This window comes from Vicugna pacos, chromosome 11 (assembly GCF_048564905.1).
Source record: "Vicugna pacos chromosome 11, VicPac4, whole genome shotgun sequence".
In the NCBI taxonomy this organism is placed as follows: domain Eukaryota; kingdom Metazoa; phylum Chordata; class Mammalia; order Artiodactyla; family Camelidae; genus Vicugna; species Vicugna pacos.
In genome coordinates, this window is record NC_132997.1 from 23,682,120 (window position 1) to 23,698,459 (window position 16,340).

The 16,340-nt window shown below is 39.7% G+C and overlaps 1 pseudogene; it reads right to left on the minus strand.

The window, feature by feature from the left end:
• Positions 1-641: 641 nt before the first annotated feature.
• Positions 642-16,340, minus strand: part of LOC140699214 (zinc finger protein 532-like) — a 51,872-nt pseudogene continuing 36,173 nt past the window's right edge.

Here is a 16,340-nt window from a genome sequence, read left to right on the forward strand (position 1 = left end):
GGGAAGTTGTCCCTTGGGATACGTAGACATGTCTCATTCTGTGTCCAGCCCCCATCTGTGACCACCTCTGTCCCTTCCTCTCTCCTCCAGCCGTCTGTACATACTGCTTTCAATAAAACACTTCGACAACCAGTGTGATGTTGTAGAGATATTTTAAATTATGTTGTCTTGTGTGTGTGATGTGGATCATTGAGTGCGAGGGCTCTGCTCACAGGACAGTGGGGTTGTCCCTGGATCCCTAGGAGACAACTGAAGGAGGGCAGTAGGTCTCAGTGGGAGTCCATCACCAGGGAAGATCTGCTCAGCACAGCCCAGGTGGGTCCACGCTGTCTCGTATCCTCACAGCAGAGTCTGCCTTCCCCTGGGGAGCTCTGCTGAAGCCCTGTGTTTCCTGAAGGAGCCTCTGGGGCAGAATCAAGAACAGGGATGCTAGCAACCATGGGAGAGGGACAGGTTATGATTCTAATTACCTGATCCTCTGCCTACAACAGCTTTCCCTGTATTGTATTGTGTTCTAACCAATGGTCAGCCACCTGGGAGCAGAGTCTACGCCTTGGTTTCCAGTATATTACAGGTCTCTAGTCCAGTGCTTAGCCAAGAAGACACGCTCGCACTGCTGAATGAATACACTTGGGAGGGAAGACAGGACAGGTCTGCAAATGTATTTGAAATGGGGACTCTCTTGGAGCTGTCCCGACAGGAGGTCATCATACATAGGCATCTTCCTCACCTGCCAAGCCCTTTACACCTGAACACCTTCCCAGAGTGCCCCTCAGCCAGGACCCACCTGATCCCAGGGGTCCCCCAGGTCACATCTCACCTTCTGCTCTTGCTTCTGTTCTCATTTCGCCCCCCTTGATTGTCCCTTAAGTCTCAGAGGACACCTTTGATTCCCTCAGGGATCCAATATCATAAAATTAGATCATATGGTCCTAAAGTTCCTTGCTGGGACTAAATTAACAAATCAAGAATCACATGTAGAAACGCAGCTGTGCATGACTATCGCAATGGGTGTTTGTCTTCAGCTTCTTCAGGGGTCGGGTGATGGCTCCTCTAGGCAGTCTGAACTCCAGAAAACGGATTCTTCTAACTTCCGCTTGGGGCTAGGAAGCTTGGCATCTTCTATTTCCATTTCCTCCTCATTGGTGGCTTCTAACTTTTCTTTCATGTCAAGATCCTTAATACCATGCATGAATTGGATGTGTTTCTCCAGCATCAGCTGTTTCACGAAGGTCCGCCTGGAGTCTGGGCAGTGTGAGCAGGTGTAAACTTTCCTTGATGCCTTTGTGTTTGATCCGGTTGTGATGGCAGAGGCTGACGGATGAGCTGAAAGATTTTTCACACTGGCGACAGGGGTGATTCTTCATTTGCTTCCCATGCTCCTTCCTCACAGGTGGTCACACCTGCAACACGTTCACCCAGGACTGGCCACTTTTTTTGTTTTCACTGATTTCTTCATAGGTGATGGGTATTCCTTTCCCAATTTCTCTTTCCCACTCATGGATCTGGTGTCTGTGTTTTGATTTGCTGAATTTTGAGTTCCAGGCTTAATGCTCAAAGGCAAGTCTATACCCAAGTTTGGAGGCCCTTCCATGCTTTTCGGTGTTCCATGCATAGACGTGACACGGACCATTGTGAGTTGCTTCTGTGCATATAAAAGAGAACAGTCCAGACACTTGAAAACAGACACCTTCTGGTTTTCAATGTGTTGGTCACAGTGGTGATACAGCAGGGTTTGCAGGATGAATACAGTGTCACACATGGAACACTTATATTATTGTTGGCTCTCTGATCCTGATGCCGGGGTGCTGCGTGTAGGCATGGGGATGTGTACTTGGGGAGGACTTAAATGCCACTGGACAGATAGGACACTTGTAGAAGACTTCACAGTGAGAACCTTGAATGTGAGACTTCAGTGCAGCCGTGACAGAGTAGACAACATTGCAATGCAAACATTGAAAACCAACCCTCGCTTGTAGCGTAGACAGTTCTGGTGACGTGGGTGTGGAAGTGCACCGACCTGCAGATGGCCCTGCACTCGGGGCATGTGCAGGGAGATTTGTGCTGATGGATTCTCTTGTGGGAGGCGTAGCTGCACTGGTCAGGAAGCTGCATCTGACAGACAGTGCAAGTCTTTTGTCCACTCACATCTGCAGCCTGCTGGACATGGGCAGCCAGCGATGTCTCATCCTGGAAAACTTCTTTACACTGCAAACTTTTCAGACTAGGCCTACAGAGCTTGGATGGGTCTTCATCCAGGGGCACAGCTGGAAGGATGGGTGTGCTCAAAGGGGCTGATGTGACCATCTCAGTTACGTCAGACTGAATTTATGTTACAGTGTGGGTGCCGGCTCCCATGGAGCTCAGGAGAGTGGAAGATGAAGCAGGATACTGCTTGATGGAGAAATGAGCATTTGATCTGCTGGGACCGGCTTCAGAATCAAGTGGGAGCCCTGCATCACCACTCCCTTCTTGTGCCCACGGGCATGGGACAGGAGGCTGCACTTGTCAATAATGAGGTTCCTACTACAGTGCACATTACTTCAATGCACACGCTGCATCTGTCCTAGCGTTGGGTCAGGGTCTTTTCAGGGCAAAGGAGTCCCCACACTGCAAGGACTTGTACCCACGGGTTTATAATGTGATGCCCGTGTTGGCAGGAGGACTGAGGCTGGGGATGTAAACTGGGACTGGGCTGACACTGCGCAGCACCTTGTTGAAAGCTTCCACCACAGAACTCTGCAGGGAGGACACTGCCAGGACCTGTGACACCGTTTTGGGTGGCTGTGAGGCCACCGCATCAATTATTGCCTGCTTTATTTGCTGCTGAGATGTGGTGAGCACTTGGCAGAGCTCAGAGGTGGCCTGGGCGCCCTGAGGCAGAAGTTGGCAAGGTGCACAGTCTTTGGCACGAGTTTGGCGTTGGCCAGGCTGGAGGCCAGCACCACGGCAGTTTGCTGCTGGGCGGCACTGGTGGCATTAATGATGCTGCTGCTGGTGCCCTGAATGGAGGCAGCAGGTATGACTGTCTCTATCACCGTCGTGTTGCTGGTGAGCTTCACATTAACGACCTGCGCACCGGCCGTCTTCACAGCTGACACCAGGAGGAAGGCGGTCACCAGAGGCTTGATCGTGACCTGTTTGGGCGTCAGCTCGGCAGGGGCAACAGCGTTGGTGATGACCACTGACTGCACAGGTGCCCTGAGGCTGGAAGGAAAGGACAGTGGCTGAGGCTGGAGATGACAGAAGCAACATCACAGCTACCACCATGGACCCCGTCTGCTCTGAAGGCTTTTTTCCAGCATCAAGATTGACTTCGGGCAACACCCTCATCACCATCCCCTTGATTTCCCCAGAGGACGTCTTGATGGTTTCGATGCGGACTTTGGGGATTGCTGGCGTCGACCCTGCAGGAGAGGAGGGTGCCCCTCGCTAGCGTTCTCACTGGAGACGCTCTGGGGAACACCCGGCTGCTTGAGGGATGCTGTTTTCATCCCCTGGATGAGACTCCGGGACTCAGGAGACTTTTCAGTGGCTCTAGGGCTGTCATTTACTTCTTTTGGTAACAGAGGACTCCCAGGAGTTGGTCACTGGTTCTTTAGAGGAGATGGAAGTGGCCTTTTTAGCACTGAGGGCTGCGATCACAGCTATACAGGAGGAAAGCCTGGAGGATGGCTTGGTCCCTGATGGTGCCACACCACCAAGGGAGCTGTCATTCTTCTCAGAGCTCAGCTTCCCCTCATGGGCCCTGTTTTCAAGTACCCTTTCAGAGTTTTCCTTCAATTTATCATCCATTCTTCTGACTTTAAGAGGTTCATAAACACTAAGATTTATAGAATTTGTTTCCATTTCTCTCTTAACAACACAGTTGTAAGATGTAGAGATTCCAGTTTTGCTTAAGCTTAAGATGTTACCCTTCATCAATTAGCAAGAAGCAGCCAGACTACATACAAACTTATCTGTTACAAGGAAAATACATGGCCTGTCTAAAACGTGTTCTATTTCAAATTTTAAAAATGACTTAAAACTTCTTAAAAAATAAATGGAAAAGTTCTTCTAAGGAGGCTCACCTATAATAAAAAACACAAAAGAAAATACGTTGCCACAAAAGGAGGAGGAACAGGGAAGTTTCTGACTTGATTTTTGTTGATGGGGCAGGAGAGGAAAGACTACATGTCACCCCTCTTAGGAAACATGCAACCAGTTCTCTCTCCCCCTCTTCCTTATTCCTGTCAAAGTATTTTTGGAATTATAAATAAGCAAGATAATGATATGAATACAATTTCAGAAAAGATCTAATTACAAAAGCCAAGACATGGAAACAGCCTAAAGGTCCATCAACAGATGACTGGGTAAAGAAGATGTGGTAAATTTATACAATGGAATACTATTCAGCCATAAAAACTGACAACATAATGTCATCTGCAGCAACATGGATGTTCCTGGAGAATGTCATTCTAGGTGAAGTAAGCCAGAAAGAGACAGAAAAATACCATATGAGATCACTCATATGAGGAATCTAAAAAAACAACAAAACATCAATACAAAACAGAAACAGATTCATAGACATAGAATACAAACTTGTGGTTGCCAAGGGGGTGGGGGGTGGAAAGGGACACACTGGGATTTTAAAATGCAGAATAGATAAACAAGATTATACTGTACAGCACAGGGAAATAATACAAGATCTTGTGGTAGCTCATAGTGGGAAAAAATGTGACAATGAATATATATATGTTTGTGTATAACTGAAAAATTGTGCTCTACACTAGAATTTGACACAACATTGTAAAATGACTATCACTCAAAATATACAAAGAATTCATACAACACAGTATCAAAAAAATTAAACAATCCCATTTTAAAATGTCAAAAAAAATTTTTCCTTTTAGAATAAAATGACTGAAATGAAAAAAAAAAAAGAAAGACCATGACTGAAATTTGGGTGTGTGCCAAACACAATACCTAAAAATCTTTAATTTAAATAGCATGCCCATTAGGTTGTTTTTTTTTTTTGGAGGGGGTGCTACTGAAGGAGCATCTTCTTTCCCTTTGCTTGGTATGTGTTTCTCATTTTCCCTTAAAAATCTCTGGATTTTAAGGAAATAACAAAAAAGGGCTGAGCTGAAAAGATTATATATACTGGAAGGGGGATAAAGATCTTGCAGGGCCTCCAAAGCCATAATAAAAACTCTGGATTGGATCCTGAAAGTGCTGGTGCCACTAAGGGCCACAACAAAGTGGGCAAGTGTGCATTTGACTACAGTGTACAATATACTGGACTACAATGTAAATATGGAAGAGATGGACAAGGAGGATTCAGAAAAATACACAGGACTAAAGACAAACGGATACAGGGGGAAACCAAGGCAATGCAGAAAAGTCGATGGTAAAAGTGAAGAAATGTGAGAGGGTTGATAGATGCCCTTCAGATCACGGTCTTCACTTCTAGTCCTCTAGCCTCAGAGAAGAAAAACTAACCACCCCACTATACAATAGACCTCCCTCCACTCCTTCTTGCAACCTGAATGCCCATGGCAGCTAAGGGGGAAAAACCCTCTCTTTTATTTAAAAATATGGCTCTTCTACTGGGCCTTTCTGTTAAAAAAGTACCCATCTGTTCCCCTTTTTAAAGGAGACCATCCCAATAGCCAGGACCTGTCCACCTCTGTGCTGATTCAGCCCAAATGTCTAGACACTCACATACTTCTCATAGTTAAATAATGATGAACTAAATCTCACGTAGTAATCCCATTTTCCTGGCCAGTGGGTAGATCAAAGAAAAGCAAGTGAGCCAATGTTGGCCAAGGTGAGGGGAAGGCTCCTTTCTGCAGTGGGTGTGCAGGGGTCCTAGGGGAAAGAAACCATTGCCCTTACAAATAAATATACAGGAAGAGACCACCTTCTTCCACTGGACATTAGTTAAGTAGACAAGACACGTAGCTAGAGTCTGCACAGGGCCGTGAAGACAGCTAGCAAAAGACAAGATGACATGCAGGGGACAGCAGAGTGTAAAGACAAAAACTGAATCTTTGATGCCCTCACTGAGGCTGGACTTTTGCATCTGAAGCCAGCTGGGCACAGGTTGTAGCTGAAGTTCTCTCTGACATCAACCAAGGCCCCAGTGAATCCATTCCTCCATTAACCTGGGGGTTTCCTCATTAAACCCAATATATTCTTACTGTGAAATGCACCTTCTAAACGTCACCAAATGTAAGGGGGCAAGAAAAAGTCATAAGTTAATTAGGTAATGATATGAAGCTGTCACAATGGAATCTTTTTAAGACACATAAAACAACACTGAACTATTACTTACTGGACTCTCTTGGCAGAGACACTGAAGAAGTAGTGCTGTGTATGAGGCCACGATGCAATCCTCCATGTGTTTCCCAGCATGCTGAAGAGCTGAAAATATTTAAACTGAAAACTGTACATTAAAACACATACACACACACACACACACAAAATCATCCAAGAAACCAACACCTCTGTTAGTCATCTTTCCTTCAAAACTGCTAAACATCAATAAATGGTGCTAGGAAAATGGAATATCCACACACATCAACAAAAAATAACACAATGGAAGAGGACCTTAATATAAGAGCCCAACCATAAATCCCTTAGGAGAAAACACAGGACTAAATCTTTGTGACCTTGGGTTAGGAAATGGTTTCTTAGGCACAACAACAAAACCACAAGTGACAAAATAAAAAACAGGTAAGTTGAACTTCATCAAACTTAAAGCTTCTGTGTTTCAAAAGACACCATCAAAAAAGTGAAGACAACTCACAGAATTTATCTGCAAATCAGGTACTTGATCAGAGTCAAGTCTCTTGAATGTATAGAATTCTACAACTCAACCAAAAAATGACAACCCAATTAAAAATATGGGCAAAAGTCTTTGAGAACTATTACTGTAATTTATGACAATAGCTCTCAGTTTACAAAGTGAGGCCAATAAAAGAATCCCCAAGTTTCAGAACTATAAAAACCTTTAGGGGTCCTATTATTCAGGTGCTTTTCTTTACAGATAAGTAAACAGAGAACCAGGAAAGGAAAGCAGACCTTGCCTGCACTGGACAAATACCTTCCCCACTGCTAGGAAGCCTGTGAAGAACTCCCACAAGCACTGAAATATCAAAGCTTGTCTGCACTGAACTAGAGAGGCCATAAAAACAGCAAGATTATAACAACATATGAATTAAACATGCTTCGGAGGAAAAACAACACATATTTCATTTGAATACATCAAAATACACATACCTTTATTGAGGTCAAGTTCTTCATCATCTTCCTCCTCCTACTGTTTCTCTTCTGTACCATCCGTCTTCTCAGTTGACGCCCACTGTGTTTCTCCACTTGTTTCTTGCCTCTCCACTCTTACGATGCTGAGTGGTGGGAGCATCTTTGATCAACTCGTCTGTTTTACTTTCTGCCAACTGGGCTGCTCTCTCTCGCTCAAGGAATAGCTGAGAAAGATGATTTTTGAAGACCACTGAGAGAGATCACCAACCAGCATGAATATATGCAAACTTAAGGCTCAATTTGCTTTTAAACATCACCAACCCTAAGAAGCATTTGTCTGGTAAACAAGGATAGATATCAATAAATGCCCCTGCTCCTCATCCAACTGAAGGCCAAAGCAAAAGTATAAAAGCTGTTGAAATTCAATCAAGCAAATTAAGTGCACCTACTAATGATGCAGGCATTCTGTTTATAAGACTGAGAATCTCAACACTTTTTCTTAATTTGGATTATACTGAGAGGAAACTGGAGGAAAAAATACAAATGAAAAGTTCCAAGAATTAAACAATTTTGAAATCCTAGCAGCCTGGATAAATTAACTGGAAGGAAGAAAGTACACTGAACAAAACATAATATTAGGGGAAAGCAATGTGGCTTCTTTAAAATGAATTTAAAGGGATTAAGAGATAAACAAGAACCAGTAAAAGTAAAAAGCTAGTTCTCAGATAAAGACCTAGAACTGGACCTCAACTAGAATACTTAACAATGGAAGTACAATTGTCAATGGAAGGACACACCAAAAACTGTAAAAGGGAACCCCAAAACCTCCTGCCTTCACTCACTTTATTTCCATGTGCTGCTGCAGTGCCGAACGTACAGAAAGCATTTCATATACTCACTGATGTGACTGGGGAAAACCCTGAGTTACTAATGACAGCTACAGCTACCTGAAAACCACATACCAAGGAGATCTCAAAACTTTGCTAAATATACACAAGCATGGTATATAAAATTTAATACCCTCAAGAAAATAAAATTTCAGCTTTATATGAAGCAGTATTTCTTAAAATTGTTTCCAGGTTCCCTAGGGGTCCCCCAAATCCTTTCAGGAATCTGTGAGCTCAAAACAGCATTCGTAAGTATATTAAAAGGTCAACTGACTCCTTTCATTCTCTCACAACTACATGGTGGGAGTTTTCCAGAATCTACATGCCATGTGATTATGTTTATACACCAATGGCTAATAGAATGAGTTCCTGAATTTTAGAGTTTTTTGTTTTGACTTCTAATTTATCAATAGATAAAGCACACATAAACAAAAGTTACTTGGTATGCCCAATAATTATTATAATGTATACTTTATATCACATAAAAGTATACAGAATAAAGAAGTCCTGAGATCCAAATGTTTGAAAAGGAATGATGATAGGCTCCTAGTTATGACTCAAGAAAACATGAAGCTGTTGCAGGTTAATACCTGAAGACACAGATCAAGCATTTCTAGTTTCAGAAAGGCCAAAAGGATTAATGGGTTAGCAAAGGCTTTGGAAAAAATAGTAATAAAGAAAAGGTTCATGATCACTTCTCAACATGTGCATACTGTCACTTAAGGAAATGACCAAGGTAGCTAGGAACTGGCAGAAAGTATTAAACTGGCAAAAGTGAAAACCAGTAGCATCCAGCACTGCCAAGAAGCAAAAAATCACATACAGTTTTACAGGGGAGTATAAATCAGCTGACGAGGGAGTATGTGATTGGGGTGGGGCAAGCTGGGGACATCAATTTTAAATATACATACTCTGACACAATTCCTAAGCCAGGAAATTACTCCAAAGACATACATACTTTGAATGGTATGCCCCAGTATTTAGGTACACACATCCTGGGCACAGATCAGACCAGTAAGTGATGCTGGAGGACTTGAACCAGAAGGGATAAAGCTAAAACTTGATTTGTTGTTAATAATCTACATTTGATTCATAAACAAAGAGGCCTTGTTTCTGTTTTTTGCTAACAATGCCTAAGGAGTGATTACAGTAGTTGAAAACAGTCAGCAGAGTAAGTAAATGATAAGTAAGCGTACACAGTCTAATTGAGTCTGCCTCACTGACCCGGTGAGAGAGGAAGAGGAAGAGGACGGGAGGGAAGGTAGGAGTGAGAGAAGGTAACAACAGATGAAGAAACTGGACAGATGTAAAAATCGAAGGTGTTAGTTTGTTTTTAAGTTGTTGCTTACTGCACTAAAGCCTGAACTGTAGGGACTTGTCCAGCCACCCTTAAACTACCATCCCCCTCTCCACTACAGAAGGAAGAATCAAAAGAACATGATGTTTCCATGTTGACAAGACAGTGCCAATTCCAAGCATTATACTCAACTAGATTGACCAGTAGACCTAAACCCTACAAAAGGTAAAATATGCCTGTTACCACAGGTGAGAATTAAAACAAATGAATATACAACTTTTGTTGACAGCCAGAAAACTAATCAGTGTGCTATCATTTTCAGAATGGTCGATAACCAATTTATAATTATAAATAATGGTCTTCCCAAAGAATGACTTCACCACTTTTAGTTCTTATACCCTTTATTTTCACACATGGCCCTTCATGGCTCTCTTGTGCGCTCTAAGAGGTTATATTCATAAGGAATTGATTGAAACTCACAATATATTGAGCAACTGATTCTTAAATCCAAAACTAAGATGAAGTTTTGGTCATCTTAACAGATCAAGTACTCATTTCTGAAATAGTTACTTGAACTCACCAGCCCTCGAATACCAAACCTCTGCCCCTGAGGTAGGTGCCGTGGAACCTGAAGCACACAGCTCACCGCTGTGCCCGTCACGCCACCCTGCCCTCCTGCTGTGCTGCTGCCCCATTCTGAAACAGGGAATGGGAAGAGGATAAAGGTTGTCATCATTTTTATGACACTAACAACGAATGTGTATTAACACAAATATTAAAAATTAAAAAGGTATAGCTATTCCTTTATTGAGATACACTGTTGACAATAATATTTCTGAGCCAGGCTACCAGGCTGGTTTTTAAAGTATCAACTGCTAATAGCAGTTAAATCTATACATGAATAAGTGAATTATATGACAGCAATTTTAAAATGACGACATTGAGAAAAGAAGAAACAAGGGGAGTAATATTTTTACATGTAATACAATCTTTCAGTGAGAATACATGTAGAAAATACGACCTACCATTATCATTAGTTAAACTGAGCAGCAGCACCCCAGTGACAGCCCTCATGCCGTCTTCTACTGCTCTGCCCACGTGATTGGTGATATTCCGGGGAGGCAGAGGCTGGCTGTCGGGTGAGCAAATACTGTTCTCAGCACGGGTATACTGCTTAGTTAACTCTGTACAATGATGTAACGTTCTTAAGAGAAAACAAATTATAGACTATTATGTTAAACAAACATAGTTATATTAAGAATTTCTACCTACTTGGACCTTACTGTTTTAAATTTGTCATAAATGCTGCCAAATTCATCTTTTTCTATTAAAGAACTTCAAATGTACTACCTATTTAATTGTGTACCAAACATGTCTGGGTAGTCACACTAGTTGCTAAGATTTTGCTTTTATTTTGGGAAAACTTGATACTAAAGTTTTTTTCTGAGCAAAGTTAAAATTATAAATTCAATGCAGATGTTTATAACTTTACTGCCCACAGCTGTCCCCCATTTTACAGAACTCTCCAGCATAACAACCTACCACAACCCATTCCCCAAACAAGTTAAACATTTAAAAGCTAACACCGGGCACTTCTGAATTTCAATTAGATGTTTTTTCATTTCAAATATAAGCTCTTAGCTTAGGTAAAGAATATTATTTATATTAATATTGCATAATAACCTTGTATAGATAAATATTAAATACTTCATAAACACCAGAACAAACCAAGTTTTTTTATGGAGGTACTGGGGATTGAACCCAGGACCTTGTGCACGCTAAGTGTGTGCTCTACACTGAGCTATACCCAACCCCCCACATCATATTTTTAACATGAGGTCGTTTAACTGACATGTTTCCTGGCAGTCATACAAGGGTAACATCTATAGCCAAGGGTTCTCAAGATGCTACCCAAAATAACAAGGAAATATAATCTTTAAGTGGGTCTAGTATTTCTGAAAACTCTGTAAATCACCATGTCCATTGACTTCAAAGTCTATGAGAGACGAAGTAAGCTGACTCTGTCAGCTGAGTCTTCATGTATTAAAAACCACACAAAACCCTTAAAGAAAACTGTACTACATCTGACTGCTCTCCAGCTGCTCCTTAAAACGTACGCTCTGGTTAAGAAGTGGTTCCTGTGTCTGACATGAAATAATTTGTTCTTTAGAAGTTTGGGGATGTTCACCAGAATTGCCATGCTGTTACTGTTAACTCACAGGCTTTAAGGAGCACTGAGCTAATAAAGCTGCTGGGAGGTGAGGTGGGAACAGCAGGAGAATATTTAATTGTTCAATATGCTGTCCCTGCTTTAATCAGGGTTCTGCTGAAAATTTGGAAAAGCCAGATGAGTGGTCTTTCACAAACATCCAATTCTGACCTCTACTGCCTCTTCTAAGACATCTGACACAAAGGTCCTAATCACAAAGGTTCCTAACTGCCTCCTTTTAGAAGGCACGTGTCAGGGGTCATGAAGTACACAAAAGACATTTTCAAACTAAGAAACAGATTTTAACTTGCAAGAATATACTTTGGTAAGGGAGGGTAAACTTGGTTACAGAACAACCAGAATATGCCTTAAGGCTACCTAAGTGTGATATAATTAATAAATATAAGACAAACAGAGATGACAAAGAAACCTACAGATTAAAAGCAAATCTATTAGAAACTAGAGACTCCTAGAAATTTGAGACTATTGGAAATTTGAATAATGACTGCACATATAATATTAAGCAATTAATAATTTATAAGTTATGAGAATGGTACTGTGGTTATATTTTAAGAGTCCTCTTTTAGAGATTATATACTCAAGTACTTATGGATTAAATGATTAGAAATCTGTAAGTTGCTTCAAAATAATATAGAAGGGGGAATGGATAGGGTTATACATGGAAACAGGACTGGCCATGACTGCTGGTTATTCAAGCTGAATGAGGTGTACAACAGGGGTTATGATGCTACTGTCTGCTTTTATCTGTTTGAAATTCTTTAAAATAAGAGGTTACAAACAGATAAATGAGTCAGGCTGAAGTGGGTATTTGATACTATACCAAGGATGTTGGACATCCATCCAAAGAAATAAGGAATCACACAGATTTGGAGTTTGGGATTCTTGTTACAAAATAGAGATCTGTGGAAGGTTAACCCCCTGTGGTACTGGGATTATACTGGACAGGCTAGAGACCAGAGAACCAAGGCAGCAATATCAAGAACTGGGCTAGAGATATTAAGAAGAAGCTGCTATAATGAGCTAGAACCAGAGCTGGAGACAGACTTGGAAACTTTACATGCACTGAGGAGGATGAAATAATGCTATCTGCAGCAACATGGGTGGACCTAGAGATGATCATATTAAGGGAAGTAAACCAGAAGGAGAAAGACAAATACAATGATACCACTCATAAGGGGAACCTAAAAAGATGTCATGAGCCTATTTACAAAACAATAATTACTCACAGAAACTAACAGACATAGACACTTTTATCTTTGGTAACATGTAGTTACCGAAGGGGAAGGGGAAGTGGGAGTCATAGGTTAGGAGTTTGGGATTAGCAGACACAAACTACTATAAACAAAATCAATAAATAATAAGGTCCTACTGTACAGCACAGGGAACTACATTCACTAGCTTGTAACAACCTATAATGAAAAAGAATCTATCTACTGATATCTATCTATCTGTAACTGAATCACAATGCTGTACACTAAAAACACAGCACTGTACATCAGTTTGAAAGGAAAAAACAAAGAAAGCATGACATTTCAGAAAAACTTACTTAGCTGATGAAACAATGAGTTGGGAATCTTTCTATGCTATCAAATAGCTTTGATTCTTTGGATTATGCACTGTTACCTAAAAGGAAATTTTTGAAATTTCATGGCAATCCATAACATTCATTCATTAATTCACGCACCACACGCAGTGCTCTAAAAGACATAAAGATGAAGAAGGATTATCAGCCTTTGTCATCTAAGGGAATAGCAACCCCCGTGTTCTAAATTGAAAATAATAGAGCTATTGCTTTACTACAAAATTAAAACATCACTGTTATAGTTGCTTATTCATAATTAATATATTCTGCACCATACATTCCCAGTAATGAATTACCAAGCTTTTTTTTATTCTTTAACACTTTTTATTGATTTATAGTCATTTTACAATGTTGTGTCAAATTCCAGTGTTCAGCACAATTTTTCAGTCATACATAGACATATACACACTCATTGTCACATTTTTTTCTCTGTGAGCTACCATAACATTTTGTGTATATTTCCCTGTGCTATACAGTATAATCTTGTTTATCTATTCAGAAAAGAACAATCACTAATTTAATAAACAAGCTAACATTTAAAGTTCTTAAAGTGGATTCATCTAGGATTTTTAAAAATTATATTTATCAACTGTACTTGAAGCACCCTAGAAGAGCCAAGAAATAATTTCCATTTCATCTATGCCAGAAACTTTTCATTCATAATAGATCATTTTCCCACAGGTGTTTCAAAAAAATCCCCTGATAATCCAATCTGGCCAACACACAGTCTATGTGTCTTGAAATTCACTGGCAGCATAAATTCTAGTCTACTCTGAACTTAGTTACATCATCCAGAAAATTCAAAAAACAAATATACTTACGGCATACAGTTCAGAAGTACTCTTCAAAGCCAAATATTATAAACTGTGATTATAACAATGCGACTAAGTAGTTACATCAAGAAAATTCATATTAATTAAAAAAATAACAAAAACTTGACTGCATTTAACTATTATTTTCTACAAACAAGTTAATATATTTAAGCAGAATTCCACATTAAGGAAAGAACTATAACACTTGGCAATATGAACAAACAACACGCATGATTTCATATGGCGCAACAAACTTAAAAAAACTACACTGCTCATTTAACATGTTCTTTAACTTTGGTTGCTCAAGAATGCGTTACGATTTCAACTTGGATTAGTAAATGTAAAACTCTAGGGATGTTTAATATAAAACTATGACAGTCTCACACACAGAGTCATATCTAAGATTAAATAATTTCTCCCATTATTTGTTCATACTTACACTTACCTAAACTCATAAACATCTCTCTGCTCCCCATAATGAGGCCACTAGTTTCTGTTCATCTTCATCTCTTAAATGATCCACACATCTTTCACTAGGAGAAAAGAAATGAATATACATTAGCATGTTTCATCACCTCGATACTTATCCCCTTAACTAACATATAAAAGCCATCTGTACACATGCTATGAATATGCTAGAACTTCTCTGAATACTACTTATTCTAAGTTTTATTCTGTGCAGTGTTAAAATATGAGATTGTAATTAATTTTTTTAATCTCCATAACTCTCCCATATCAAAGTGTTAATGGCTTTATCTTTAAAAGATTTTCAAGATGCTACTAAAGAGAAGAGATCTTTTCAAACTGCTGCAATTATTCTTTGAAGTATGTGAATTTTCTTCAGGCTTTAAATAATATATTAAAATGTTTTATGTATATATATCATAGCTTTACATTATGACCCAGACCACCCAAGAGCCAGAGTTCTTCTTTAACAAGTCTCCTGCTCATTTAGAAGTAGGAGACAGTAACGTGTCCATAGCCAAATGTCCAGTCTGAAAATGAGAAGCACCATTAATGAATATTGATGCACAACAAGAACTCTGAAGCAACAACTGTAGAGATTTAAAAAAAAAATACTGCATGCAACCAGCCCATAGTATTTTGGGGGACTGTGTAATTAGGTTTGTTTGTTTGTTTACTTTTAATTTCTTTTTCAATAGAGGTACTGAGGATGGAGCCTCATGTATGCTAAGCATGTGCTCTACCACCAAGCTAAAACCCCATAGTAGTTTTATAACACACTAGATGCCTTTTTCTGTTAACCTAAACTTATCTAAATTGGTATCAGAAAAGTCTTAAACTGAAGAAATTTTTTTAAACATTTTTTATTGATTTACAATGTGTCAAATTCCAGTGGAAATTTTTTTTTTAACCACTGGCTTATTTCAGAGAAAATCCATTATTTCCAGGAATCGATCATTTGCTAGTTCAATAAAATACATACCAGTACTGTTATTTCTACCATATAGAGGCTCAAGGGTGAGGTGGATAAACCAAAGGGTACATGTATTTCAACTATAGATCAATACATTGAATTAATTTACCACAAAAGTTGTAATAAGCACAATTGCATGAAGAGGGTGTGGGTGTGTCTAAATTTTTGCCTAATGGTAAAAACTGGTATCTTACTGCTATGCTTGGTATTTTTCTGTTTTGAAAATGAGCCTGTTTTTATGTATTTATCAGTTAACTGTGTTTCTTCTACTGTGAGTCCCCCTGTCAAATATTCCTTCTTTATTTTCCAGCAAAGTTTATCTTTTTCATATTGTTCTCTATATTTTCTTATCTATTCTGAATAAAAATCCTTTGTTACTTTTAGGGTTTCAGATTCACCACTTTTAAACTTTACACTGCAGCGTTAGCAGCCTGGATACCCATCATGCGGTCACCATGACAGCATTATACACAAATAATGATTTAGGACCACCACTAGAGGGAGCACAGAGCACTCAGAGCCTTATTTATAAACCAGCCTACTTTTTCTTTTCCTTTATTTTCCTTTCATTTCTATTTTTCATTTTTATTGTATTTCTTTTAAAAAAACACACATAGCCACAATCCCAATAAAGGGCAACCTGGTTCCTGCTGCAGTAAAGAAGCTTTAGTCTAACAAAAGAAATGCTTTAATTAAGCAAAGCTGAAAAGACCTGACTTTCTTCCAAAAGTGTCTTTCCTTTGAAAGAAACTTTACATTAAGTCCTCCTGACCTATTTGAAACTGAATATAAATTACGTATTTAGAAATGTAAAAAAAATCTAATCAACAAAAATCTTAGTATTAATTT